This window comes from Antechinus flavipes, chromosome 2, assembly GCF_016432865.1.
Source record: "Antechinus flavipes isolate AdamAnt ecotype Samford, QLD, Australia chromosome 2, AdamAnt_v2, whole genome shotgun sequence".
In the NCBI taxonomy this organism is placed as follows: domain Eukaryota; kingdom Metazoa; phylum Chordata; class Mammalia; order Dasyuromorphia; family Dasyuridae; genus Antechinus; species Antechinus flavipes.
This window is the reverse complement of record NC_067399.1, coordinates 146,270,732-146,280,322: the sequence shown is the minus strand read 5'-3', so window position 1 is coordinate 146,280,322 and position 9,591 is coordinate 146,270,732.

Genomic DNA, 9,591 nt, shown 5'->3' with positions numbered 1-9,591 from the left:
TAGGAGAGTGGGGAGGAGAGGAAGGAAGGAGAAAAATTTGGATCACAAGATTTTGCAAAAATGCATATTAAAAATTATCTTTGCATGTATCTTGAAAAATAAAAAAAACTATTATTAAACTAAAGTGTTTTGTTTTGGGGGAGATATTTTTTGGGTTCTTATAAAAAATTAAGTTCTATCATCTATTAAGAACTAGTTATACAAATTATAAAGTTGTATTTTGTCAATACAGCAATACTTTGAGGAATTATGGTTTCTTCAATGTGGGTACACTCTCCACTAATACAGATGACAATCTCTTTATGTCTTATCAGACAATTGTTAGAGCTGAAAAAAAAAAAATCTATCACCTCCCCGCTAACATTCTTTAACGAGTCTCTCCATTGGCTTCTCTTAAATGTCTGTTGGTCAGTGAAAGGTACCATGTGCTAGAGAGAAATCATATATCATGCATTAAAAGCTAGGGGAGAGGCTACAAGATCATGAGCTTGGGATGCAGCTGACTTGAGAGAATAAGGCAAAAGGAAATATTGGGCCTTCCATGCAAAGATTTTTCCTTCCATATCCTGCTACTGCACCAGCAGCTGCAAAAGGGAATGAGTGATTTCAATTCTCTGAAAGGGGTATCAAAAAATAGCTTGCCTACTGTGTATGTTGAACAGGCACAAGAAAATATAGTGAATATGTGCTGCAAGTGTGGCCTGATAGTAAAAAATAAGAATAATTGACCATAGAGCTTGAGTCTTAAGTGATATCTGGCCCAAGAAAGCATTATTATAAGTAATAGATAGAAGCTGGAAAGAGGCAAAATGAGAGTATTAGGAGAAATATGTCTAAAAAGTGAGAATGATCCAAAAGTTGAGAGGTCTGCCTGAGGATGAATAGATTTGCCCTTGCTGGAGATGTTCAAGCAATGGCTAGACAACTGATCATCTGCTATGATGTATGGTAGAGGGAAATTCTTGTTCAGAAATAGTTTGAAATAAATTACTTCCAATATTGAGTTTCTGTAATCCAGGCAGAGCTTTACTCTGAGTGTTGACATTAGTTTATTCATAGAAATATACTAAAACAAGGACAGTTGTGAAAGGAACATTTGAAAAAGCAGTCCCACCAAAAAGTAATACTCAGAATAAAGATGGCCAAAGTGTCTTGTCTCCCAAGGAAGATAAGCACTTCTGGTGTAAGGACTTGGTAAGCCCTTTTCAGGGCTGTTCCCCTATTATTAATATTCACCAGTCACCCAACTTGTGGATCCAAGAAACTATAGCATGCACAGTAGTTATACTCTGGTAAACTTTCTCAGCAGACTGGACTTTACCAGATTGAGTATAATCAACAGGCCCCACACCCAGTGGTGAGTAAGGGGGATGTGCCCCATGCATGTGAAGACTTCCCCTGGCAGAGTGGGCAAATGAGAACAATTTTGCCATTGGTCATTAAAGTAAACACAAGGAAGCACTTAGAACTTGAGTAGACATCAAAGTCACCAAGGTCATCACTACATCGCTGGCCATTGCCAGTCATCCTGACTTGTCTTGCTACTGGATTGAAATGACTCAAAAAACATGAGGCTGACAACTTTGTGCAACTTTGCTTCACTTAAATCCAATTCACAAGCAAGTCAAGCTATCACCTGTGATATCACTGATCCTCGTAGAAAATTAATTTCTAATAATTTAGATATGACAGAAATGGTGACTTTAAGATTTGAAACTAGAAAACCTTGATACCTAAATTATTTGGTGACAATTACATGGGACAACTATATATTGCCTTTTTGTAGTATGACTAAAAGATAAAGATTTTGGTTTCTAATCATTATGGGGTGAATTATTTCACATTAAAATACTTTGATTTAGATTAAAGCTGATCAATAGCAGACCTCCAAAAGGACAAGATTAGATCTTCTATTGGTTCTGAGAAGAGTCCTCAAAACTGAGTCACTGCTAGTCCCAGAGCTTGCACTACCATCTGCTACTGGGGGAGAATTTTTGCTGCTGAATAGAACTGATTACAGGAGAAATGATTACCTTGGCTTGCAATTATATCAATTTTCAGAAAGGTGGAAAGTTCTCAAAGGCCATCTAAATGAGCAGAATTATGGTTCCCAGGCTGAGGACTCTGCTTGCTGAAAGAGTTTAATACTGCCTTAGCAGCTCAGGAGTGGTGTATAGTAGCCAAGTAGGGGATTAGAGAGGCCTTATCAATTAATGTATAAATGTATACAATAATGTATAAATAATTAATCTAACAATATTGTATAGATGCTACTTGAAGGAGACAAGAAGATCAAAGCCTCAAGTTGAGTTGTAAGTTGCCCCAATCACAATGTACCCTACTTATGTACCTTTATACTATGACTATAGGAATTTATGACCACTTTCACCCATGGCCTCTGTGTCCATTAGTGGGAGAATGTGCTCCAGGTTCATGGTGGAATGTTTGAATTTTTTTTGCCTTGCTTTCTATTTAGTGTTTCTGATTTAGAGTAGTGTCATCTTATCTGATTTACTAAATGAGAAGCACACCAATGAGGGTCTAGGAGCTATTGTTGTGAAGAGTAGGAATGTATTCCCCTCATCAGGGATACTCCTGAGACCCTGAAAGTGAGTTGTAGCAGCAGGGCCATCCCCTCTGGGAACCCTCCATCTGTTGGCATGAGGTATTTGGATGAATGAGCCAGAGCAGAAAGTAGAAAAAGAAGAGGAGAGGTCAGGACCATGGTCCACGTGCAGTGCCATACCTTTATGCTACAATGTACAAAAAAGAGGGGATTCTTGTTCAGGTGCGTGTTGGATTAGTGGCCTCTGACAGTCTATGATCTGGGAAAACCTTTGCCCCTATACTACCAAGGAGGAGGGTTGATTGCTGAGATGGGGTGCATTTTTCCCCTCTTATCCCACAGTCATAAGCCAGAATCTGCCCCTAAGGAGTGGATCAGGAGGGAGCTTAGAAAAACATTTTACTTGTAGGGGGGAACTGTCCTTTGCCTTGCTGTCATCCTCACAATGTCTTCTGTACCTCCATGCTCCCTGCCACACTTCCATATCCCACTGCTGCACTTCCATGCCCATCACACCAACTATTTTTGCCCCAGATTAAAAAAAAAATTACTAGTTTTTTCTTTTGATTTGGGAGATGGCCTGAGAGTTCAGGTAAGCAAGTGTAGATACTGAGGCTCTGATCACAGTTTAGGTGTAGACTAACAGGTGAAAATGAAATCAGGACTGGAGCCTACTCCTGAAAGCCACTTTTGGAAGAGTGTCTACCTGTTCAAGGGAAGAAGTGTGTATATTAAGGTAGGGCTTGTAATCATTATTAAAGCTTTTCTCTTCATCCTCCATGCCCTTGGCACCATATACTAGTGTAGAGAAATGATAAAAGGTTAAAAGATTAGATTTTGTATAATAGGTGATATTAAATTATGGTCATTTGAGTCCGCCTTCATGTTTGGATTTCTGAAGAAGAGTCCCTGTGGAGGGAAAAGGGAAACTGAATCCACTCATTCAACAAACCTGACGGATAGGAAACTATATTAGATGAGGTATGAGGGGATATAGGTTCTAGCTTTGTAGTTCCTTAACCACCAGCACCGATGCATGTTTAGAATGTTTCTCAAGGCACAGCATATTATTTCTGGGAACATCTTGTCATCCTAGACCTCAATCTTGGTGCAGACGTATTGTTTAGCAGGCAATTGTGAACATGGCCAGGAATATGACTAATGCCTTGGGACACAAATACAACTCCTTTGACATAGAGCAACAAGAAGAATAAACAAAATACACACACACACACACACACACACACACACACGGGCTGCCAAGGTCTGGGTCTGTACTGCTTTGTTCCCAATCTCTCTGGGTACCTGCATCTTTCTTCATAATCCTCACTGCTGCTTGAAGAATTTCATGACCAATTTCTCACTATCACAAGTGGTCATTCTTGAGTCTCCTTTCACTGCTTAGCAAAGGCAATGCCAAACAGAAGTTGTTGGGCAGACACACATCTGTGGCAATTATCACAGAAGGGGGATGGCCTCTCAGGACATCCTGTCCATTAGTGATTTCCCTGTACTTTTTTCTACTTTCAGGCCCTACTATGCTTCCTTCCCCCTCACTAGATTGATCGGTTCATAAAATTCTCAGGTTTGTCAGAAATTATCCCTTTTATAATTTCTTACAGCATAGTAGAATTCCATCACATTCATGTACCATAATTTGTTCAGTCATTCTATAAATGATGGGTATCCCCTTAGTTTTAGTTCTTTGCTACCACAAAAAGAGCTTCAATAAATATTTTTGTACACATGAGTCCTTTTCTTCTTTCTTTGACGTCTAGGGTATAAGCCTGTTTGGTATTTTTTTTTTTTAACTTATCAATGGCTAATTTAAAAATTAAGGGATTGAATTAAATTATCCTAAGGCCCCTCCCTAAAGTAACTGACTTTTAAAGTGGCAAACACTAAGCTGAGACATATACAAAGACAAATACAGAGTAGACCCTGATCTCAAGGAACTTATTAGAAAAGGTGAGACAAACCCAACAAAATATGTAGAAATATTCCATTTAATATAAGGCAGCTGGAAGTACAATGTAGAGTGTTTCAAGCCTCGATTCAGCTGTGTGACCTGAGCAAGATACTTAGTCTCTGTTTGCCTTGTTTTTCTCAATTATAAAATGAGATTATAATAGCACCTATTTTCAGACTTGTGAGATTCAAAAGAGTCAATATTTGTAAAAAGTGCTTAGCATAACGTCTGGCACATAGTAGGTGCTATATAAAGGTTTATTCATTCAGTTTTTGTGGGAAAGAAAGTTTTAGATGAAAGCAAGATTACAGGGGCAGTTAATCTCATTGGAATGATATTAGAAATTAGACTGTCTGCTTAAATGATGTTAATAGCAGAGTTGGTAATAATATATAGATGACATTGTTATGAAATGGCATTAGTTGGGGGCAGCTTTTTGCAAAATATATCTTATGTTAAATGGACAGCGACACAAACAAGCAGACAGAAAACACATAAAGTAGAACAGAATTACAGTGAGTGACTTCTAAGGTTTTTCTAGCTCTAAATTTATGATGCTGTGACCTTATGGGAATATCCAGGATGCATTTAGAGAAAGTCCAGCATTTTTGTTTCAGTACCAGGTGCACAAGCTCAACAGTAAAATAGACAGCTGTGACTTCAGGACTATTGATTGCCTTTTTGGATGAAAGCCCACAGACTGGCTGATTCTAGAAGGCAAGATAGGTCTAAATCCAGTTAGTTTCCCTAAACTCTCTCTATACAGGTAGTAAAAAGTAGATTTTGGCCGCCAGAAAGTATCCGCCTTTGAAAGTTTGGGTAGAAAACTAAATTTAACCAGACACTAGGGATACAGACTGAAGGGAAAAGAGCGACCTCTTGTGGACTGTTGAACTCATAGCAGAAAATAAAGAATAGAAAATAGGAAGGTAATGGAAGCCATTATTTTTACATCAAAACATGATGTTTCATCTCTTATGAAACAGAGTGAAAAATAGACACAGACAGAGAAAGATGGAAAGAGAGAGACAAGCAAAGACACACAGAGAGACAGACAGAAAGAGAGGCAGAGAGACACAGAAACAGAGAGAAAAAGACACAAAGATATTGAGACAGAGAGGAGAGGAGAAGGAGAAGAGAGGAGAGAAAAGGAGAGAAGAGAAGAAAAGAGAAGAGAGGAGAGGAGAGGAGAGGAGAGGAGAGGAGAGAAGAGAAGAGAAGAGAAGAGAAGAGAAGAGAAGAGAAGAGAAGAGAAGAAGAGAAGAGAGAGAAGAGAAGAGAAGAGAAGAGAAGAGAAGAGAAGAGAAGAGAAGAGAAGAGAAGAAGTAGGGAGGGAGGGGGAGAAGGAGAAGGAGAAGGAGAGGAGAGGGAGAGGGAGAGGGAGGGAAAGAAGGAGAGAGGGAGAAGGAAAGAGAGAGAGAGAGAGAGAAAGAAAGAGAGAGAGAGAAAGAGAGAAAGAGAGACAGACAGAGAGAGAGAGAGAGAGAGAGAGAGAGAGAGAGAGAGAGAGAGAGAGAGAGAGAGAGAGAGAGAATGAGAATTACAAAACTTCAAGGTTAGCTGTGACCTTTGGGGGGAAATGTGAAAATGAACATCTCGATCTAGAAGGAGAGATGCACTTCTTTCCCTTCTTTGCAGAAGTAAGGGTTTAAGAGTATGGAATATTGTATATACAATCAGTTTCTTGAGAATAGGAAGTATTTTTTTTTTTTTGTATTTGCATCCCTGCCTACCACAGGGTTAATAATTGTTTACTGATTGATTGATAGATTGACCTATTGTTTAACTTTGCTTCTTTCCTCTTCTTCCTCTCCTTTTCTCCCCCTCCAGCTTTGTTGTAAGGGTTGGTCCTCTGAGGAAAGGAGGGATATATTTAGAAATGATTATACAAAAATGAAATCTAATAATTTCGAAAAGGGACCTCTGATATCATGTGGTTCAATGTGAGCAGGCCAATCCCCTCTACAACTTACCTGACAAGTGGTTTTCACTTGAAAACTTTCTGCCAGCAGAAACTTCTCTCTCTAGTGGCAAACCGTTATCATGTGGGATAGCTCTTTGAAGAAGTCTTTCCTTACAGCAAACCTAAGTTAATCTTTTTGCAGCTTTCCTTCATTGTTTATAGTTTTGATCTGGGGACAAGCAGAACAAAGCTAATCTCTTTTGTATGTAATAGCCCTATAAACACTTGAAGATAATTGTCATGTTCTACATTGCCTCTGTTTCCTCTCCAACTTCACACTTCTAGTCTTCTCACTTCCACACTAAACATCCTCAGTTCTTTCAAATGTACCTCATTTGACATTATCTCCGGTTCCTTTACCATTCTGGTCTCTCCTGATCTGGATGTAATCTAGCTTGTGAATGTCTTTCTGAAAATGAGCCCCTCAGTCATTAACTTTTGAAAAACTTCCACATGGTTTTTTTATGCAGCACTAATGGGATTATTTTACTTGATTTCAATCCTTTTCTATCTTTATTTATTTGCTCTGTCAATCAATAAATATTTATTAGATGCCTACTATGTGCCTAGCATGATGCTAAGCTCTGAGAATACAAAGAGGAAGGTCTCTGCTTTCAAAGTGCTCACAGTCAAATGACAGATAGTGATGGTGGGAAGAATACAATATACACACCACTATGTACAAATGTGAACTTGGATGTTATCAGAAATGATGTTTTTTTTTTTAACTTATCACAAGTATACACACACACATACACACATGAATATGTACATATATATACATAGGTGTGTACATATTTGTATATATGTATACACATATACACATAGGAGTCATGTATGTGTATCCTATATCTATATTTATTTATATGAATGTATATGTATTAGTGTATATAATAATTATACATTATTTATATAAATGTATATGTATTAATCCTACTAATATACACACACACACAAGAATGATTATACAGGATAAATAAGAGATAATTGAGGGAAAGGAAGATCAGAGAGGGTTTCTTACAGAAGGTAGAATCTTAACTGAGACTTGAAGGAAGATATAGCAGCCAGGAGGCAGAGATGAGGAGGGAAGAGTATTCCAGGTATAAGGAATAGTCAGTGAAAAAAAAGGCTCATAGAAGGTAAAATATAATTTTGATTGATAACATTGAAAGGTTTTTGCACAAAATAAATCAATGCATTTAAAGTTAAAAGAGATTACAGTTCTCCGGGGGTGGGGTGTGTGAGAATCTTTGTAGCAAGTTTCTCTGATAAAAGATTGATAGCCAAGATTCAAATTCATAAGAATGACAATCATTTCTCAACAAATAAATGGTCAAAGACTGTAAAGAAGAAATACAAACTATCAACAGAAAAATGAAAAAACATTCTCCAAATCACTAATAATTAGAGAAATACAAATTAAAACTACTCTGAGGTTCCCCCTCACACTTATCAGATAGGTAAAAATGAAGATTATTAGAGGCACTTTAGAAACAGATGCATATATTAGTTGAATGATGGTGGAGCTGTGGATATGATCCAGCCATTCTAGTAAGCAATTTAGAACTAAAGTTTAAAAATCAATCAGTTAATAATCATTTATTAAGTGTTTACTGCATGCTAAACATTATACTTAGCACTGGGGGTATGAAAAAGGCAAAAGAAGGACACAGCTGAATATGGCCATGAACATCAACAAAAAGTTATTCCCCTAATCAAAAATTAAGTTCATTAGTAGGAGTGGGGTCAATCCCGCAAAATTTCTACATCCCATTCCTCAAATTTCTATATCCCATTGAACATTTTGTACAGTCAAATGTGCTTTTCACTTTCATATTATACTTTTTCTTAGACAATTTATTTACTTAAGCACAGAGAAACAGAACATTTACTAAGTAATTACAAATGAGGGGAGGGAGTTCAACACAGAATGGAAAACATCATTAAAATGAAGATAATATCTCAGTATTCAGATTGCTCATATTTTGATTTTTTCTGAATCACTACTTTTGACTATAAAATAATGGGACTATTTTTCCCCCTAACTCACTAAGCTAGAACTCACATATTACTAAATGAATCCTGTCTTTCCAAAGTAGCTACAGTATCACTGTAGCAGTCTATATATTTCCTTCACTAAGCTGACTTTACTCATCACACTTTCAGAACTAACATCCCTTTTAAAATTATCTGTGGTCAAAGCCAGGGAAGCTCCTCCCATGCTGATGGTATCAGCAACTCTTTTACCCATACTATTCAACCAATCTGCCTTCTGACTTTGAACTGTTATCCTAAATCAAATTCATCCTTGAAGGATGAAAATGTTTTATGCCTGAAGATATTCCAAAGCCTCTAAGTACTATACCTCTGAAGGCTATTCCCAAAGATGAACTCTAAAAATGCTTGGGAAAAAATTGAGTCATGACAAGATCATTGATATAAGTGAATTATCTCACAAGGCCACTACTTTGAAAGAGTCAATACTCATTCTAATGTATCCACTATTCTTCAGCTACATTGATAACAGCTCTTTTTTGTTATTGATTTCAGCTTTTTTCTGCTATGTAATGTTTTTACATTACTCCTCTGGTCCCATATGTTGCACAAACAGCTTTATTGGTCAAGCTTTTAAAGTTGTGTCCCCTATGTCTATCAAATATCACAAATGATGTCACAGAATTATAGAGACTGAGATTGGAAATCTCCTTTACAATATCCTTAACAAATGGTCATGTAGCCTCTGCTTAAAGACCTCTAATGAGTGAGAACCCTTCCAGTCTGATGACGTGTTACCTCCAAGATTAAATACAAAATCCACTTTAAATAAAAAAAGTTTTAAAAATCTATTTTAATCTCCCAGGGATACTAGCCATCTTGTTCTCTCACACATACAATACTCAAACTCCTTACTCCATGCATTTTTTCCTGCCTGTCCTTCATGTCTGGAATGCTTTCTTTTCTCATTTCCATCTCTTAATTTCCCTGGCTTCCTTCAAATTTTAGCTCAATTCTCACATCCTACAGGAAGCCCTTCTGGAAAGTTTTGAAACTATGCCCAAAGGACTATAAAACTGTGCATACCTTTTGACCAGC